Source organism: Triticum aestivum, chromosome 7D, assembly GCF_018294505.1.
Source record: "Triticum aestivum cultivar Chinese Spring chromosome 7D, IWGSC CS RefSeq v2.1, whole genome shotgun sequence".
In the NCBI taxonomy this organism is placed as follows: domain Eukaryota; kingdom Viridiplantae; phylum Streptophyta; class Magnoliopsida; order Poales; family Poaceae; genus Triticum; species Triticum aestivum.
This window is the reverse complement of record NC_057814.1, coordinates 440,747,940-440,769,171: the sequence shown is the minus strand read 5'-3', so window position 1 is coordinate 440,769,171 and position 21,232 is coordinate 440,747,940.

Below are 21,232 nucleotides of genomic sequence, written 5' to 3'. Positions count from 1 at the left end.
TTGTCCTTGATCTCGATGCCGGATGAGACACCCGGCTCTCCCCGACTGACTCTTGAGAAGACATCTTGCTCTAATCTGCAGCAGCAACAGTTTGAAACAAAAACAGAGGATATTTGCGTGATACGAGAGTCAAAACCTTCGGGAGATTATATAATGAATTTTTACCGACCAAAATACGTATCGTGCAAGAAAACGGAGTCCGGAGAGCGCACGAGGTGCCCACGAGGCAGGGGGCACACCCTCCACCCTCGTGGAGGCCTCGTGTCCTTCCCGGACTGCTTCTTATTTTCCTATTTTTCTAAATATTCCAAAACGGAGAAATTTTTCCATTAGAACTGTTTTCGAGTCGGTTTACTTACCGTACCACATACCTATTCCTTTTCGGAGTCTGAAACGTTCTGGAAAGTGTCCCTTATGTATTCCTCCGGTGTTACGGTTTCAATAACATTAGTTTCAACATTTATAGGATTACCTGAGATATAATGTTTGATTCTTTGACCGTTCACCACCTTCGGATTTGTGCCTTCGAAGTTGTTGATTTTTATGGCACCGGAACGATAGACCTCCTCGATAACGTAAGGACCTTCCCATTTAGAGAGAAGTTTTCCTGCAAAAAAACTTAAACGGGAGTTGTATAGCAATACATAATCACCTACATTAAACTCACGCTTTTGTATCCTTTTGGCATGCCATCTTTTAACTTTTTCTTTAAACAGTTTGGCATTCTCATAGGCTTGGGTTCTCCATTCATCTTAGCCTCTTCTCACCGGCAAGTTTGAAATCATAATTGAGCTCTTTAATGGCCCAATATGCCTTATGTTCTAGTTCGAGAGGTAAGTGACATGCTTTTCCATAAACCATTTTATACGGAGATATACCCATAGGATTTTTGTATGCAGTTCTATATGCCCATAACGCATCATCAAGTTTCTTGGACCAATTCTTTCTAGACCTATTAACAGTCTTTTGCAAAATTAATTTGAGCTCTCTATTACTCAATTCTACTTGACCACTAGACTGTGGGTGATAAGGAGATGCAATTCTATGATTAACATCATACTTGGCAAGCATTTTACGAAAGGCACCATGAATAAAATGTGAACCACCATCAGTCATTAAATATCTAGGGACTCCAAACCTCGGGAAAATAACTTCTTTAAGCATCTTAATAGAAGTGTTATGATCAGCACTACTAGTTGGAAGAGCTTCCACCCACTTAGTAACGTAATCAACAGCAACTAAAATATGAGTATATCCATTAGAGGAAGGAAACGGTCCCATATAATCAAAGCCCCAAACATCAAATGTCTCAATAACAAGTGAATAATTCATAGGCATTTCTTGACGTCTACTAATATTACCAATTCTTTGACATTCATCACGAGATAAGACAAACTTACGAGCATCCTTGAAGAGGGTAGGCCAATAAAAACCTGATTGCAATACCTTGTGTGCAGTTCTATCTCCAGCGTGGTGCCCTCCATAAGCCTCGGAGTGACACTTGCGTAGGATCTGTTCCTATTCATGCTCAGGTACACAACGCCTAATAACACCATCTACTCCTTCTTTGTAAAGATGTGGGTCATCTCAGAAGTAATGTCTTAAATCATAGAAAAACTTTTTCTTCTGCTGGTATGTGAAACTAGGTGGTATAAATTTAGCAAGAATGTAATTAGCATAATCAGCATACCATGGAGCAGTACGAGAAGCATTTATGACATTTAATTGTTCATTAGGAAAGCTATCATCAATAGGTAGTGGGTCATCAAGAACATTTTCTAACCTAGACAAGTTATCTGCAACGGGGTTCTCAGCTCCCTTTCTATCAATAATATGCAAATCAAATTCTTGTAGCAAGAGAACCCATCTAATAAGTCTAGGTTTAGCATCTTTCTTTTCCATAAGATATTTAATAGCAACATGATCCGTGTGAATAGTTACTTTAGAATCAACAATATAAGGTCTGAACTTATCACAAGCAAATACAACTGCTAAGAATTCTTTTTCAGTAGTGGCATAATTTCTCTGGGCATTGTCTAGAGTTTTACTAGCATATTGAATAACATATAATTTCTTATCAACTCTTTGCCCTAGAACAGCACCTACGGCATAATCACTAGCATCGCACATAATTTCAAAGGGTAAATTCCAATCAGGTGGTTGAACAATAGGTGCAGAAATCAACGCTTTCTTAAGTATTTCAAATGCTTCTACACAATCATCATCAAAGACAAAAGGTATATCTTTTTGTAAGAGATTAGTCAGAGGCCGAGAAATTTTTGAGAAGTCCTTAATGAACCTCCTATAAAAACCGGCATGACCAAGGAAACTTCTTATACCATTGATGTCCTTGGGACATGGCATCTTTTCAATAGCGTCAACTTTAGCTTTATCAACTTTAATACCTCTTTCGGAAATTTTATGCCCCAAGACAATACCTTCATTAACCATAAAGTGGCACTTCTCCCAAGTCAAGACAAGATTAGTTTCTTCACATCTGTGCAAAGCTCGATCAAGGTTGCTCAAGCAATCATCAAAAGAGGATCCATAAACGGAGAAATCATCCATAAAAACCTCACAAATCTTTTCACAAAAATCAAAGAATATAGCCATCATGCATCTTTGAAAGGTATACGTCTATAAGCAAAAGTACCGAAAGGGCAAGTAAAAGTGGTCTTTGCTTGATCATCAGCTGACACAGGTATTTGAGAGAAACCAGAATAACCATCTAGAAAGCAAAAATGTGTATGTTTGGATAATCTTTCTAGCATTTGATCTATGAATGGCAAGGGGTAATGATCCTTTTTAGTAGCTTTATTTAATTTGAGGGAAATCAATTACCATCCTATAACCTGTAATAATTCTTTGCGGAATCAATTCATCTTTATCATTAGGAACGACAGTAATACCTCCCTTCTTAGGGACACAATGGATAGGACTTACCCACTGACTATCAGCAACGGGATAAATTATACCTGCCTCAAGGAGCTTTAGTATTTCCTTTCTTACCACTTCTTTCATCTTAGGATTCAGCCGTCGTTGATGATCAATAACTGGTTTGGCATCTTTCTCCAAATTTATTTTGTGTTGACAAAGAGTGGGACTAATGCCCTTAAGATCATCAAGAGTATATCCAATAGCAACACGGTGCTTTTTCAGAGTTTTCAATAATTTTTCTTCCTCCTTCTCTGAAAGGTTAGCACTAATAATAATAGGATATATCTTATTTTCATCAAGATAAGCATATTTAAGAGTATCAGGTAATGGTTTAGGGTTAATTGGATTCATGCCACTGTAACTTTCGCAAGTTGGAAAAATGCCATTACAAAAACCAGAGTTTGAAATATGCCACCACAACTTTTCCATACCTCTACATACACCATTATCTTGACTTAATAGAATAAAAGATAAATAAAGACTTGTATTCCAATGTGTATTTCAGTACTGACCATACTATACATGCGCCCACCGAACTGTTATTGAAAAATGCGATTTCTCTTGCCCAGCCGCCGAGTACTTCTGGTGTACACAACTAGCAAGCTGACTTCCGCTCCAGATTGAACCTGCACGCACCTAGCACCGGCAAGTTGCTCTCATGCACAGATTGATCTTGGCCTTCATTGGCTCACACGCACGTACACAACGATTCTGCCGCCGGCCGGAAACACAACGCACGCACGCGAGCTTCGACGAGCGGAGGTCGTAGTGGTGCGAAGAACACGACGGGGCCGGGACTTGGGCGCAGTCTAGAGGCGGATGCAGCATGGTGAGCGAGCTCGTCCCGGGCGGTGGAGTGCGGCATGGTGGTGAGCTTGTCGGGGATTGTGAACGCGACGGGCAGAGAAGGCGAGTTCGTCGGGGCCGGAGCTTCGATGGGGCGGAGATGCGGCTGGAGCTCGGGCAGGTCGGGCGATGAGTGACACGGTCGGGGAGCGCGAGGCCGATGATGGGGCGTGGACGGGCAGCGCGATGTTGACGGCTGGCGGAATCAACTCAAGCTCAAGGCGTCTCGGGGATCAGCGGCTCCATGAACAAGTGCGCGGAGCTCTGGAATCAGCAGCCGCGTTGCACGCGCCACCATCCGCAATGCCAGCCTCCAGCTATGTCCACGTGCCTCTGACCGCTGCCGTATAAAGGTATTTACAAGCATATAAGGGTAGTATATGGCTCAGTATTGTTGAAAATGGCATATGTAGAGGTATGTGAAAATTGTAGTGACATATTTCCAACTTTGGTTTTTGTAATGGCATTTTTCCAACTGGTGAAAATTGCAATGGCATGAATCCAATTAACCCAATGGTTTAAGCTCAAACACGGGATCACCCTTGGGTGGAGGAGGATCCCCTAGGATTTCAACAGGCAAGTTGTGTTTAAGAATAGGTCCCTGTTTAAAGAATACTTCATCTATTTCCCTTCTTTCATTCATAAACATATCATTTTCATGGTCTAGCAAATATTGTTCTAAAGGATCACTAGGAGGCACGGCAATAGAAGCAAGACCAATAATTTCATCCTTACTAGGCAATTCCTCTTCACGGTGTTGTCTACGAAATTTAGAAAAATTAAACTCATGAGACATATCACCCAAACCAATAGTAAAAACATCCTTTTCGCAGTCTATCTTAGCATTAACAGTGTTCAAGAAGGGTCTACCAAATATAATGGGACAAAAGCTATCTTGTGGGGAACCAAGAACAAGAAAAGCAGCAGGATATTTAGTTTTCCCACACGACTTCAACATCTCTAACAATCCCAATTGGTGAAATAGTATCTCTATTGGCAAGTTTAAATGTAACATCGATATCTTCCAACTCAGCGGGTGCAATATCATGCATAATTTCTTGATATAAAGAAATAGGTATTGCACTAGCGCTAGCACCCATGTCACATAAGCCATGATAACAATGATCTCCTATTTTAACAGAAATAACAGGCATGCCTACCACAGGTCTATGCTTATCTTTAGCATCAGGTTTAGCAATTCTAGCAGTCTCATCACAGAAATAAATAACATGCCCATCGATATTATCAGCCAAGAGATCTTTAACAATAGCAATATTAGGTTCAACTTTAACTTGTTCAGGGGGTGTATAAGTTCTAATATTATTTTTACGAACCACAGTTGAAGCTTTAGCATGATCCTTTATTCTAACAGGGAAAGGTGGTTTCTCGACATAAGCAGTAGGAACAATAGGATCATTATAAGTGATAGTCTTTTCTTCAACTTTAATAGGTGCAACTACTTTTACTTCTATGGGAGGATTATATTTAAACCACTTCTCCTTAGGGAGATCAACATGAATAGCAAAGTATTCACAGAAAGAAGCTACTATCTCAGAGTCAAGTCCATATTGAGTGCTAAATTTACGGAAAACATCAGAATCCATAAAAGATTTAACACAATCAAACTTAGGTGTTATACCTGACTCCCTACCTTCGTCGAGATCCCAATTTTCAGAGTTGCGTTTAATTCTTTCCAATAAATCCCATTTGAATTCAATAGCTTCATCATAAAAGAGTCAGTACAAGAAGTATCGAGCATGGAGCGATTGTTGTCAGAAAGCCGAGCATAAAAATTTTGAATGATCATTTCTCTTGAGAGCTCATGATTGGGGCATGAATATAACATTGAATTAAGCCTCCCCCAAGCTTGAGCGATGCTTTCTCCTTCGCGAGGCCAAAAATTATATATATAATTACGATCGCGATGAACAAGATGCGTAGGATAAAACTTCTGATGGAATTCCAATTTCAACCGTTTGTAGTCCCATGATCCCATATCATCACATATCCTATACCATGTCAATGCATCTCCCTTCAAAGATAAAGGGAAGACCTTCTTCTTGATAAAATCATCGGCCATACCTGCAAGCTTAAATAATCCACAAACTTCATCCACATAGATTAAGTGTAAACCGGGATGCAATGTTCCATCTCCTGCAAAAGGATTAGCTAGCAGTTTCTCTATCATACCCGAAGGAATTTCAAAGTAAACATTTTCATTTTTAGTAGGTTCAGTAGGTTGAGGAGCAACTCTTTGCTCTACTGGTCGAGGTGAAGATACCCCGAACAAGCCCCTCAAAGGATTATTTTCCATAGTAACAAGTGACAGTAAATTTCAGCACACTATATAAATTTTTCCTTACCAAATTCCACCTACCAAAGGCGGTTCACTCCCCGGCAACGGCGCCAGAAAAGAGTCTTGATGACCCACAAGTATAGGGGATCTATCGTAGTCCTTTCGATAAGTAAGAGTGTCGAACCTAACGAGGAGCAGAAGGAAATGATAAGCGGTTTTCAGCAAGGTATTCTCTGCAAGCACTGAAATTATAGGTAACAGATAGTTTTGTGATAAGATAAATTGTAACGGGTAGCAAGTAACAAGTGTAAATAAAGTGCAGCAAGATGGCCCAATCCTTTTTGTAGCAAAGGACAAGCCTGGACAAACTCTTATATAGAGAAAAGCGCTCCCGAGGACACATGGGAATTATCGTCAAGCTAGTTTTCATCACATTCATATGATTCGCGTTCGGTACTTTGATAATTTGATATGTGGGTGGACCGGTGCTTGGGTACTGTCCTTACTTGGACAAGCATCCCACTTATGATTAACTCCTATTGCAAGCATCCGCAACTACAAAAGAAGTATTAAGGTAAACCTAACCATAGCATGAAACATATGGATCCAAATCAGCCCCTTACGAAGCAATGCATAAACTAGGGTTTAAGCTTCTGTCACTCTAGCAACCCATCATCTACTTATTACTTCCCAATGCCTTCCTCTAGGCCCAAATAATGGTGAAGTGTCATGTAGTCGACGTTCACATAACACCACTAGAGGAGTGACAACATACATCTCATCAAAATATCGAATGAATACCAAATTCACATGACTACTAATAGCAAGACTTCTCCCATGTCCTCAGGAACAAACGTAACTACTCACAAAGCATATTCATGTTCATAATCAAAGGAGTATTAATATGCATATAGGATCTGAACATATGATCTTCCACCAAATAAACCAACTAGCATCAACTACAAGGAGTAATCAACACTACTAGCAACCTACAGGTACCAATCTCAGACTTAGAGACAAGAATTGGATACAAGAGATGAACTAGGATTTGAGAGGAGATGGTGTTTGTGAAGATGTTGATGGAGATTGACCCCCTCCCGATGAGAGGAGCGTTGGTGATGACGATGGCGATGATTTCCCCCTCCCGGAGGGAAGTGTCCCCGGCAGAACAGCTCCGCCAGAGCCCTAGATTGGTTCCGCCAAGGTTCCGCCTCATGGCGACGGAGTCTTGTCCCGAAAGCTTGCTTATGATTTTTTTCTCGGACAAAAGACTTCATATAGCAAAAGATGGCCACCGGAGGGCCACTAGGGGGCCCACGAGGCAGGGGGCGCGCCCAGGGGGTAGGGCGCCCCCCCCACCCTCGTGGCCAGGGTGTGGGCCCCCTCTGGTATGTTCTTCGCCCAGTATTTTTTATTATTTCCAAAAATAACTTCCTTGGAGTTTCAGGACTTTTGGAGTTGTGCAGAATAGGTCTCTAATATTTGCTCCTTTTCCAGCCCAAAATTCCAGCTGCTGGCATTCTCCCTCTTTATGTAAACCTTGTAAAATAAGAGAGAATAGGCATAAGTATTGTGACATAATGTGTAATAACAGCCCATAATGCAATAAATATCGATATAAAAGCATGATGCAAAATGGACGTATCAGGTCGCGCCACTCCTGACGGGGGTCGTGGTCATCCCAGCGTCCTCCACTTCATCCTCCTCCTCGGCCGTAGCCCCGGTCGTTGCGCTCGGGGCGTCGACTGAAGTGTCCATCTCGAATGGCCCTAAGCTCTTGGCAGTCATTGGTGTTGTGGTTATGTACGTTCTGGAAGGTGCAGAACGGACAGCTACTCTTGGACGACTCGGGGTGGTCCCGGCCGTGCTTTGTATCTGGCTCCGCCCCGCGAGCACGGCTACCCCCTTGCGCTACACGTCCTTGGCCTTGGCTTTCTTCTCTTCTAGGTCGGCAGTAGAGAGCTCGAGGGGGGAAAGGCGCCCCTCCTTAGCTCTTGCACGCTTGGTCGCCATGTTGAACATCTCCAGAGCCGTGCATAGCTCCTCGTGGATGGCGAGCTCCTCCTTCATCTTGACGTCGCGGACACCATCAAAGAACGCTGAAATGATGGCCTCGTCTGTCACCTTGGGGATCTTGAGGCGAACGCTGTTGAAGCACTGGATGTACTTCTGCAGGGTCTCCCCTGGCTGTTGCTTGATGTGGCGTAGATCACCCTCGGCCGGCGGGCAGTCGCGAGTGCCCTAGAAGTTGGCGACGAAGCGGTCGCGCATCTCACCCCAGCAGGAGATCGAACCCGGGGGCAGATTCAGGAGCCACGAGCAAGCACCATCTTTGAGAGCCATGGGAAACCAGTTCGCCATGACTTTTTCGTCGCCGTTGGCCGCCTCGATGCTCAGCTCGTAGAGCTGCAAGAATTCCGCAGGGTCGGGGGTGCCTTCGTAGCGCGGAGGCAGGTCTGGCTTGAACTTGCCTGGCCAAACGACGCTACGCAGCTCCGGGGTGAAGGCACGGCAGCCTGCCGTAGCCACCGGGGCCCACCGCGGGGAAGGAGCTTAGTCTTGGTGCCCGCATACCGCTGCCGCAGGCGGCATGCAGTCTTGACGTGGTGGCGCCGGGAGTGCTGGAGTGTCTTCTCGCGGTCGGGGAACCTCTTGGTAGCTTCTTTCTTCATGCGCGGGCGCCCGGCGCGGCGGGTCGCGCCGAGGGGCCGCGCGTCTTGGTGCCAGGGCGCCGTCTTGGTGCGGAGGTAGCGGAGGCGCTCCGTGAGCTACATCGCCCGCAGCTGGCGGAGGGCGAGGCAGTGAGAGGGACGGTGTAGGGGAGCCCCCAGCGGCGTTGACGAGCTCGGCAATGCGGTCCAACCAGTCCTCGTAGAGGTCGTCGACCGGGCGGTAGCGCAGGAGCTCGCGTGCCATGAGCAGCGCGGCCTGCGCTTCCGTGGGCGCGCGACGAGCGTGGGACGATGAGCCGGCCGGAGTCAGCGACGGGGTGGCGGTGCGGCCGTCCCACCGCACAGAGGGGTGCAGCGAGGACGTTTGCTGCGCGTTTCCCGCCGGGCCAGTGGCGGCATTGGCGGTGGGTGACGGAGAACGACGGGGAGGCCCGCCGACAGGGGCTGTCTGAGCGACACGGGCGGCGAGGGCGGCCCGACGCTCGGCGCGGGCTCGACGCGCGTCTGCCATGGACACGGTGGAGCGATGGAGCGTGGATCGACGGAAGGAAAGCTTCAGCGCACCCCTACCTAGCGCGCCAAATGTCGGATTACGGGTTCCGGCAAAACCCTTGAGGTTCGAACTCTGGGGTGCGCACGAAGATCTCTCTCCCCCTAGCTCACGCTCTCACCGCAATCTCAAAGCTCAGCTCGCCCAACCCAAAGAACAAGGGACACAAGAGTTTATACTGGTTTGGGCCACCGATGTGGCGTAATACCCTACTCCAGTGTGGTGTGGTGGATTGCCTAGTAGGCTTGGATGAACAAGTACAAGGGAAGAACTACCTCCTGAGGAGAGGTGTTCTTGAGCTCGGCGAGCTTGTGTGTGTGAGGATGGTCCGAATGATCCCTCGGGGCCGAATCCGTTGCCCCCTACGGTGGTGGCTAGTCGTATTTATAGAGGCCCAGCTCCTCTTCCCAAATATCAGGCGGGAAGGGATCCCACAACGGCCAATTTGAAGGGGGCAGCTACTACAAGCTATCCTGACAAAAGATGGTCTTCGCCTGCCAAAGGCTCTGGTAGTGACGCCCTCATGGGCTCCTCGATGACCTCCATCCTGCCGTCCTGCTGGTCTTGGTCTCGTTGCACCGATATGGAAACCTTTGCCTGATGCCCCGGGACTCCTCGCCTGCGCCTGCTCCTTTAGCACCGAAGAGGAAACCAGTACTCTGCGCCCGCTGGCGCCCGCCTGGCCTTGGTCGTCATGGCTCACGCCACGGGAACCTCACGATGTGCCCCTCGCCTTGATCTTTTTGCTCCTCGCGAGCCAGCCTAGCGAGGCTGCCCTTGAGGAGGTCTTGTGTCGTCCACCTCGCGAGGCTTGGCCCCTCGCGAGGGTCTTGAGTGTTTGCTGGTGAAGATGGGCCGTAGAGGGCCGCTAGTGGAGCCACGCCGTAGGCCGCACGCAGGCAAGTCTGGGGACCCCCGTACCCAGAACGCCGACAAAAGAAGCCCCAAAAAAGAGAGAGAGAGGGCAAAGAAGCCTACAAAAAAAGAAAAAAAAGAGAAAAAAATTAAAAAAATGAGAGAAAAGAGAGAAGGGACAATGTTACTATCCTTTTACCACACTTGTGCTTCAGAGTAGCACCGTGTTCTTCATATAGAGAGTCTCTTGCGTTACCACTTTCATATACTAGTGGGAATTTTCATTATAGAACTTGGCTTGTATATTCCAATGATGGGCTTCCTCAAATGCCCTAGGTCTTCATGAGCAAGCAAGTTGGATGCACGCCCACTTAGTTTTCAGTTTGAGCTTTCATACACTTATAGCTCTTAGTGCATCCGTTGCATGGCAATCCCTACTCCTCGCATTGACATCAATTGATGGGCATCTCCATAGCCCGTTGATTAGTCGTGTCGATGTGAGACTTTCTTCCTTTTTGTCTTCTCCACTCAACCTCCACCATCATATTCTATTCCTCCTATAGTACTATATCCATGGCTCACGCTCATGTATTGCGTGAAAGTTGAAAAGGTTTGGGAACATCAAAAGTACAAAACAATTGCTTGGCTTGTCATCGGGGCTCTGCATGATTTGAATATTTTGTGTGGTGAAGATGAAGTATAGCCAGACTATATGATTTTGTAGGGATAACTCTCTTTAGCCATGTTATTTTGAAAAGACATGATTGCTTTATTAGTATGCTTGAAGTATTATTATTTTTATGTCAAATGATAGACTATTGCTTTGAATCACTCATGTCTTAATATTCATGTCATGATTAGATTACATGATCAAGATTATGCTAGGTAGCATTCCACATCAAAAATTATCTTTTTTATCATTTACGTACTCGAGGACGAGCAGGAATTAAGCTTGGGGATGCTGATACGTCCCCGTCGTATCTATAATTTTTTTATTGTTCCATGCCAATATTCTACAACTTTTACATACTTTTGGCAACTTCTTATACTATTTTTGGGACTAACATATTGGTCCAGTGCCCAGTGCCAGTTCCTGTTTGTTGCATGTTTTTTTGTTTCGCAGAAAACCCATATCAAACAGAGTCCAAATGTAACACCCCGGATGTAACTTTCCATATTTGTAACTCCAACTCTTGCCATTTTCGGCTATGTGTTATGATATTCCCTCCGTGGTTGGGTTTTGTCTTTCGTTTTGCATTTTGTTCATGTCATGCATCTCATATCATGTCATCATGTGCATCTCATTTGCATACGTGTTCGTCTCATGCATCCGAGCATTTTCCCCGTTGTCCGTTTTGCAATCCGACACTCCCACATGCACCGGCGCACCCCTCTTGTCTCTTTTCGTGAGCGGGTGTTAAACGTTCTCGGAATGGACCGAGGTTTGTCAAGTGGCCTTGGTACACCACCGGTAGACCACCTGTCAAGTTTCGTTCCATTTGGAGGTCGTTTGATACTCCAACGGTTAACCGGGTAACCGCAAAGTCCTTTTGTGTGTTGCAGCAAAAAAACCCTCCTAACAGCCCAATAACCCATCTAAGTCCCTACCATGCTCTCGGTCGTTCGAGCACGATCGTGTGGGCGAAAACCGCACTCCATTTGGAGTCTCCTAGCTCCCTCTACCTATAAATACACCTCCCCTCCGAAATTCCGAGTCCAAACCCTAACACCTTCCCCTCTCCGCCGCCGGACACGTCCGGTCCGGCCGGACGAAGTCGCCGCCGCCCACAGCCACTCATGCCGCGCCACGTGGCAAGGCGCCGCCGTCCGCCGCCGAAGCCCGCCAGGCCCGGGGTCGGCCCCCAAGGCCCGGTCGCCCGGCGCCGCCGCCCGTCTCCTCCCGCCGCCCGTCCTCCGCCGCCCCACCACGCGTCGTCGCCGGCGCCCGCGCTCGTCGCCGGAGCTTCAACCTCCGCCGCCGCACCTCGACATCGGCGCCGCTCCCGCGGCCCCGTGCTTCTCCGCACCGGCGCCCGAGCCCCCCCGCAACTCCGGGGCCTCCCCCGACCTCCCTCGAGCTCCTCCGGCCGCCGTCCCCTCTGCCTCCGGTGAACAGCTCCGGCGAGCACCAGATCCAGATCCGAGGTTGATTCCCCCCCCCCCCGAAATCCTCCAAGTCCCGAAGTTTTTGCATTATGTGCTCATGTTCATCGCATCATATCTCATCGCATACTGCTCCGTTTTGCGTGCATGATATATTGAAATGTTCGCCACGAGATGCTCTTTATTTTGTTCCATTGTGCCATGCTCGTTTGAGTTCATCTTGATGCCTAAATCATCGTTGCAAGAGTGCTATATGATGTTTACTGCTGTTACTTATCAGAACTTGGTGTTTTGTTATTTTTGTTGCATTTAATGTGTGCATCTTATGAGTAAGAGCTCTACATGTGTTTTGATCTATGCCATGCCATCCTTACAGGGGTGTATGCCATGTATTTTTGTGATCTATGTGGTGACTAGCACAAGCATGCAAACTAGGCTTCGTGATGTTTCTGTTTTCAGGGACAGGATTTTTTGTTGTCTGTCACTGCTGTTATTTTGTTGCCATGTATCCATGTGGCTACAGAGAGATCCATACTTATTTTGAGTATGTTCATTAAGGATGTATTGTAGATATAGTTGTGCTCTATCTATCCATGCCCCTGTTTGCAATTATGGAGGGCCGTAGCATGTCCTAATCTTGCTCTACTTTTGCTATAAAATATTTCTGGCAGAATGTTAACATGATATTCAATGTTTACAAGGTTGTCGTAGTTGATCCATACATGCTATGAACTTTCTCTTGCTATGGTTAGCTTCATAAACATGCCATCTTTCTGTAGATATGCTTGTTTTGCATGTATTGCTTTGTGATGAGTGCATCAAGCTCACAAAGATGCCCTCATAATTTCTGTTAATGCCATGCTCTGTTTTCTGCTAAGTCTGAAACCTGTTAACGAAACTTGCTATGTTTACATGGGTGCCATCATATCTTCTGATCCTTTTTGACTCATGGTCACTAAGGGACTTTTGTTCTATGCATTTAGTAGATTCATGCCATGCCTTGTTTAGCAATGTTAAGTTCCTGTAGCATGTGTTTTTCTTGCTCTGAACATTGCTACCTGATGCTGTTTCAGCCATGTTTAGTATTTTCACCAAGTCTGTGAAGCTGATATCTTTTGCATTTTTGCCATGCTTGTTTGAACCTGTTATGGTGTGATCTAGCCGTAGCTCAGTGTTCATCTTTTGTCAAACATCTCCTGTAGCTTACTTCCATATGCTTTGTTGCTATGTTGGAGTGCTGTAGCATAGTTACTTGATGTATTCTAAGTGCTATCATGCTGTTAATCGCATAATCGTGTCATTCTTGTTTTGCTTGCCATTTGCAAACCGTGCATCCGTTTCCGGTGATCTTTATATCGATTTCGACCGAAATCATCTAATCTTTCCAGTGGCATACTTGGTTTGCCAAGTTATTGCTTTGTTCATCCTTTTTTCTTCCAGAGCACGCATATGCATCGCATATCACATCTCGCATATCATGCATGTATTGCATCATGTTGCTTGTGCATTTCCCGTGATTGATTGTGGTTCCATTGCTTGTGTTCTTGCTATGGGTAGAGCCGGGAGACGAGTTCGTGAACGAGGAACCTGTTGAGTACGCTTACGAGGATCAAGCTTTCGACAACTCTAAGAACCTTGCAGGCAAGATGACCATACCCTCGATATCACTTCTATCTTTGCTTTGCTAGTTGTTCATTCTATTGCCATGCTGCGTTACCTACCACTTGCTATATCATGCCTCCCATATTGCCATGTCAAGCCTCTAACCATCCTTTCCTAGCAAACCGTTGTTTGGCTAAGTTACCGCTTTTGCTCAGCCCTTCTTATAGCGTTGCTAGTTGCAGGTGAAGTTGAAGTTGGTTCCATGTTGGAACATGGATATTTTGGAATATCACAATATCTCTTATTTAATTAATGCATCTATATATTTGGTAAAGGGTGGAAGGCTCGGCCTTATGCCTGGTGTTTTGTTCCACTCTTGCCGCCCTAGTTTCCGTCATATCGGTATTATGTTCCTTGAGTTTGCGTTCCTTACGCGGTTGGGTGATTTATGGGACCCCCTTGACAGTTCGCCTTGAATAAAACTCCTCCAGCAAGGCCCAACTTTGGTTTTACCATTTGCCACCTAAGCCTTTTTCCCTCGGGTTTTCGCGAGCCCGAGGGTCATCTTTATTTAAACCCCCGGGCCAGTGCTCCTCTGAGTATTGGTCCAACCTGTCAGTCGCCGGTGGCCACCAGGGGCAACTCTGGGCTCGCCTATCGGAAGCTTGGACAATCCGGTGTGCCCTGAGAACGAGATATGTGCAGCTCCTATCGGGATTTGTCGGCACATTCGGGCGGCTTTGCTGGTCTTGTTTTACCATTGTCGAAATGTCTTGTAAACCGGGATTCCGAGACTGATCAGGTCTTCCCGGGAGAAGGTTCATCCTTCGTTGACCGTGAGAGCTTATAATGGGCTAAGTTGGGACACCCCTGCAGGGTATTATCTTTCGAAATGCCGTGCCCGCGGTTATGAGGCAGATGGGAATTTGTTAATGTCCGGTTGTAGAGAACTTGACACTTGACTTAATTAAAATACATCAACCGTGTGTGTAGCCGTGATGGTCTCTTCTCGGCGGAGTCCGGGAAGTGAACACGGTTTGAGTTATGCATGAACGTAAGTAGTTTCAGGATCACTTCTTGATCATTTCTAGCTTCGCGACCCTTGCGTTGCTTCTCTTCTCGCTCTCTTTTGCGTATGTTAGCCACCATATATGCTTAGTGCCTGCTGCAGCTCCACCTCATTACACCATCTTTTCCTATAAGCTTAAATAGTCTTGATCTCGCGGGTGTGAGATTGCTGAGTCCTCGTGACTCACAGATTCTACCAAAACAGTTGCAGGTGCCAACGATGCCAGCGCAGGTGACGCAACCGAGCTCAAGTGGGAGTTCGATGAGGAACGTAGTCGTTACTATGTTTCTTTTCCTGATGATCAGTAGTGGAGCCCAGTTGGGACGATCGGGGATCTAGCATTTGGGGTTATCTTATTTTCATTTGGATTTGACCGTAGTCGGTCTATGTGTGGATTTTGGATGATGTATGAATTAATTTATGTATTGTGTGAAGTGGCGATTGTAAGCCAACTCTCGTTATCCCATTCTTGTTCATTACATGGGATTGTGTGAAGATGACCCTTCTTGCGACAATACCTACAATGCGGTTATGCCTCTAAGTCGTGCCTCGACACGTGGGAGATATAGCCGCATCGTGGGCGTTACACCAAACGGGATAAAAACTCACGGATATTTTTTGGAATATATGTGAATTTTGGGAAGTGGAATCAACGCGAGACGATGCCCGAGGGGCCCACGAGGGTGAGGGGCGCGCCCCAGGGGGTAGGGCACGCCCTGGGGCCTCGTGGCCACTCCGCAAGGCGGTTGGTGCCCTTCTTTCGCCGCAAGAAAGCCAATATCCGGATAAAAATCGTGTCAAAATTTCAGCCCAATCGGAGTTATGGATCTCCCGGAATTTAAGAAACGGTGAAAGGGCAGAATCAGGGAGCGCAGAAATAGAAGGAAACAGAGAGAGAGATCCAATCTCGGAGGGGCTCTCGCCCCTCCGCCACCATGGAGGCCATGGACCAGAGGGGAAACCCTTCTCCAATCTAGGGGGGAGGTCAAGGAAGAAGAACAAGAAGAAGAAGAAGGGGGGCTCTCTCCCCCTCTCTCCCGGTGGCGCCGAATGCCGCCGGGGCCATCATCGTGACAACGATCTAAACCAACAACTTCACCGCCGTCATCACCAACTCTTCCCCCCTCTATGCAGTGGCGTAACCCCTCTTTTACCCGCTGTAATCTCTACTTAAACATGGTGCTCAATGCTATATATTATTTCCCAATGATGTATGGCTATCCTATGATGTTTGAGTAGATCCGTTTTGTCCTATGGGTTAATTGATGATCGTGATTGGTTTGAGTTGCATGTTTTATTATTGGTGCTGTCCTATGGTGCTCTCCGTGTCGCGCAAGCGTGAGGGATCCCCGCTGTAGGGTTTGCAATATGTTCATGGTTTGCTTATGGTGGGTGGCGTGAGTGACAGAAGCACAGACCCGAGTAAGTAGGTTGTTTGTGTATGGGAGTAAAGAGGACTTGATGCCTTATAATGCTATGGTTGGGTTTTACCTTAATGATCTTTAGTAGTTGCGGATGCTTGCTAGAGTTCCAATCATAAGTGCATATGATCCAAGAAGAGAAAGTATGTTAGCTTATGCCTCTCCCTCAAATAAAATTGCAATAATGATTACCGGTCTATATCGATTGTCTAGGGACAAATAACTTTCTTGTGACAAAAAGCTCTCTACTAAAACCAACTTAGTTGTGTCTTTATCTAAACAGCCCCTAGTTTTTAATTACGTGCTCTTTATTATCTTGCACCTAGCCTACAACACCTACAAAGTACTTCTAGTTTCATACTTGTTCTAGGTAAAGCGAACGTTAAGCGTGCGTAGAGTTGTATCGATGGTCGATAGAACTTGAGGAAATATTTATTCTACCTTTAGATCCTCGTTGGGTTCAACATCTTACTTATCGAAAGAGGCTGCAATTGATCCCCTATACTTGTGGGTTATCACCAGACGCCGGAAAAGAAGGCCAAGAAGAAGGGCAAGGAGGCCAAGAGTGGCCTCCGCTGTAAGGGTGCCTCAGACGTGGTGTCTGAGGACACCGGAACCCTCTCCTCCCCTGACGAAGAGCAAGAGGAGGAGGAAGAGAGCAATCCCCCCCTAAGGGGGAGAAAAAGAAAAGGGTCGCCTCTGCTGATCTAGAGGCGGAGGTGTCCAAGAAAGGGAAAACCTCCCTTACGGATGACTCCGAGTCGGACGCCGACGAGTGGCACCCTAGGCCGAAGCCCCTGGCTGGATCGTAAGTACTCAAAGGTATATATCTGTCCGGCTTTTCTGGCTTATAGTTGTAATGCATTTAAATTGTATGCTGCGGTCTGGTTAAGGTCCTCCCCCAGCGATCCTCCTCTTCCGGGAATTTGCTGGGTCCGAACATGATGGAGAGCGAGCCGCCTCCACCAGCTTCCTCCCCCACTGCAGCGGATAACACCGAGGTGTCGTCCCAAAGGACCCTTCCAGAACAGGGAGAGGTGCCGGAGGCTACCAAGACGATGCCGAAGGGTGACACCTCGGCTGCCGAGAACATGGGGGGACCGACCCCCATGGAGACTGGAGACGGGGACCAAGTCTAGTTTGGCCCCCAACCAAATGTCGTTCCGGAAACCCACACGGTTCCGGAGACAAAGGAGCAACCCTCTTTACCAAAAGGGGGCACGCCTACGACATCGGCGTCCTCTGTCAATGCGGAGGCGCTGGACACTCTGGTGAGAGCGCTTGAGAGCGCCACCATTGTGGAAGAACACCGTACCCTTATGGGTACGGTGATTGAAAAGGTTCAGTCCGCAAAAAGCAGACTGAGTGAAGCCTACACTAGCCTTTTAAGAGGCTTTGAGGTATGTGCTTTACAGTATCTTTTAGCTATATAAAAGAATGTCTGTGTATAGATAGTAGCCCCTGAGACTCTGTTTGGTGTTCGGAAAGAAAAACCGAACAGAGGATCTAAGAACTCACGCAGGAGGCTAACGTACATGTCTGTTTGAACAAACAGGCTGCGAAACAGGCGTCAGCTGCCCATGCCGCCGAAGCGTCTGAGCTAAGGCGGAAGTTAGAAGAAAAACAAGGTATGTGATACCGAAAACACGCCTGAAATGATGTCAGCCCTTATGTGTTATCTGAATGAGTTTCACAATTATGTTTGTAGCTGACACGTCTGAGGTCGAGGCCCTCAAGAGTGTGCTGGCCGAGGCCAAGAAGGAGGCGGAGGAGGAGCGAGCCTCCCGCCTTAATCATGAATCGCGAGTGGAGGAAGTACAACAAGAGCTCAAGGATGCCATAGCTAGGCAAATGCGAGTCCTTAGAGCACAAGAGTTCGGAGCAAAATTCCGAACTCGCTATGGCACTCCAAAGTGCACAAGAAGCTCGGGCCAAAGCCCAAAGCGCTGTCCGGGAGATCCAAGAGGCAAAGCAAATTGCGGCGGGTAAGGCCTTTAACATGCAGAGCAAATTTGTGAGGAAAAGATACATCTTTCTAACCCGGATTGAGTTCTCCAGGAGTGTTTGCGGACCTGCCCCGGAGTGTTGCTGACGCCGCGGAGTTCTTCCGGGCCGAAGAGGGGAGCTCAGCGGAGAAGCTGTTCTGGTCGTAGTACCTTGCGCCAGAGCATCCCGTGCCCCTCAGCGATCAGCTAAAGCAATGACCGAACTATATAGGGTGGATGAATTGGCCATGAGGGATTTGATAATCCGTCTCTGGCCCGCCGAACCCATGCCCAGTAGCTACTTCAGCCTCGTGAAGCGGCTGATCAGCGCCTGCCCTCGACTTGATGCCGTGAAGCGGTCGGTCTGCATTGAAGGTGCGCGGATGGCCTTCGCCCGAGTCAAGGTGCAGTGGGCGAAGATGGACGCCGTCAAGCTTGCAACCGAGGGACCTCGCGCTGGCAAAGAGCAATGCATGCCGGAGCGGTATTTCGATGATGTCCTGAAGGGATCTCGCATTGTGGAGGGCCAGTGTTCAAAGGATATCATTTTTGAATAAATGTATCGATGAATGTCCAATCCTGTATTATGAAACAAGGCTTTATGTATGATATGTTGAATGTTTTACTTTAAAATATCTCCTCCTGTGCGGCTGTTTACGTTATCTGAGAGTTGGCCAGTCGTCGGCTTCAGCCCCCACGTAGATAGTACGGGGGTGTTCGGGGTAGCACCTAAAACACACTTGACCCAACGTCTTGGTCCCGAAGGAGGTGTTAGTGCGGCGAACCAGGCAATCGGACTATGCGGCTTTATCGCACTCACTTAGCCATAGGAGTTTTATGATGGGAGTGCGGGCGCAGCCCCTAGTGTTTTTCAATCATCCGAACTTGGGTGCTGTGAATGCCCAGCCGGGTGAAAGCCGCCCTATCGCATAATGCGGAAAAAAATCGCAAGAGATTTATACTTAGTCACCGAATAGCTGACCGGCTCTCGCCGCATCATGACAGTCACTTTTCGGCTTTCTCTACTAAGGTGTTTGTCCGGATGAACCAGAAACACAATCGCAGTAGTTCTCCCTTTACTACCTTAGCCGGTTAAGCGAAACATAAGGTAGTAATCACAGGAGCCGGGCAACCCAACTATTGACCAAAGACATGATTCGGAGCCAATGCATATAATTATATATTCGGGACGCCGAATTGCACTGTGGAAGTGTTCGGACTTTGCTTTAGTGTTTCAAAGATGTACACGGCTTAATAGAGCCCCTGGCGATTTAGGTCATACCAAGGTGTACATGACAATCGGACAAAAACCTGGAAAACACATGTTAAGAGATAATCCAACGCCACGTAGGTTTGGGCTAAAAATTGTTTTCATTATAGTCTGATTGAGACGTCAAAACGCATTGACACAAATAGTGCAATAAGCAACAAGGCTATTTTACATGCCGAACACAAGGGGAAGCTATGCATGCGCCCTGACAGCGGACGAGGTGATCTTTAAATATCCTTGAGGTGCTCTGGCACGCGTCTATGCTGCTTTTCTCCTTGGTATATTGTCCTTCGAGAGGATCATCGACCGGTGTTTTCGTAATAGGCCACGGAAAGAGGCCTTGGTACCGTCGAAAGGGCGATGTGGGGTGTAAGGAACCTGGAAAAAAGAAAAAGGAAAATAAAAAGGGAAATGTGAGTGTCCTGATAAGTTCTGGCCATATTGTAGACCTTGTCCCTATTATGCCTCCATCCTTTCCCATGGTATTTTTAGTGTGTAATTATGTACGCGTGGTACATATGCCACAGTTTGGTGGGAGCTGAGATGGAGGCCAAATTGCTAATCGAGCTCCTGACGAGATGGACTGTCGTATAGTGGGGTAGTCCGGACTCGTTTGAAAGTGTCCGAGGACTTGGCCGCCGAGGTAATAGTTGGCTTGATGAGGCCACCCTGTACTTCCGCTGCCAAGGCCGCGGTGTGCTCCTCAGTGCGGAGGGAGCATTCCATGTTTCCATTCACTGTTATAACACCGCGTGGTCCAGGCATCTTGAGTTTGAGATAGGCATAGTGCGGACTGCATTGAACCGAGCGAATGCGGTTCGTCCGAGCAGTGCATGGTAGCCACTGCGGAAGGGGACGATATTGAAGATCAAGTCTTCGTTCCGAAAGTTTTCCGGCGAACCGAAGACCACTTCCAATGTGATTGAGCCCGTGAAGCGGGCCTCTACACCGGGTATCACTCCTTTAAAGGTAGTTTTAGTGGGCTTGATTCTTGATGGATCGATACCCATCTTGCGGACTGTGTCCTGATAGAGCAGGTTAAGGCTGCTGCCGCCATCCATGAGGACTCACGTAAGGTGGAATCCATCGATGATTGGATCGAGGACTAATGCGGCCGAACCTCCGTGACGGATATTGGTCGGATGGTCCCTGCGATCGAAGGTGATCGGACAGGCCGACCATGGGTTGAATTTTGGGGCGACTGGCTCTATCGCATAGACGTCCCTTAATGCGCGCTTGCGCTCCCTCTTGGGGATATGGGTGGCGCATATCATGTTCACCGTTTTGACTTCGGCGGGAAATTTCTTTTGTCCCCCTGTTTTTGGTGTGCGAGGTTCCTCGTCGTCATCCTCACTGGGCGACCCTTTCTCCTTATGTTTGGCATTTAACTTGCCCTCCTATTTGAAGACCCAACAACTTCGGTTGGTGTGGTTGGCAGGCTTGTTAGGAGTGTCGTGGATCTGGCAAGGTCGGTCAAGTATTTGGTCCAGGCTTGATGAACCGTCTTTGTTTCGTTTGAATGGCTTCTTTCGTTGACCGGATTTGGAGCCACTGAATCCGGCATTAACCGCCGTATCCTCTGTATTATCGTTGTTGCTCCGACGCTTATGTTTATTGCGTCGGGGC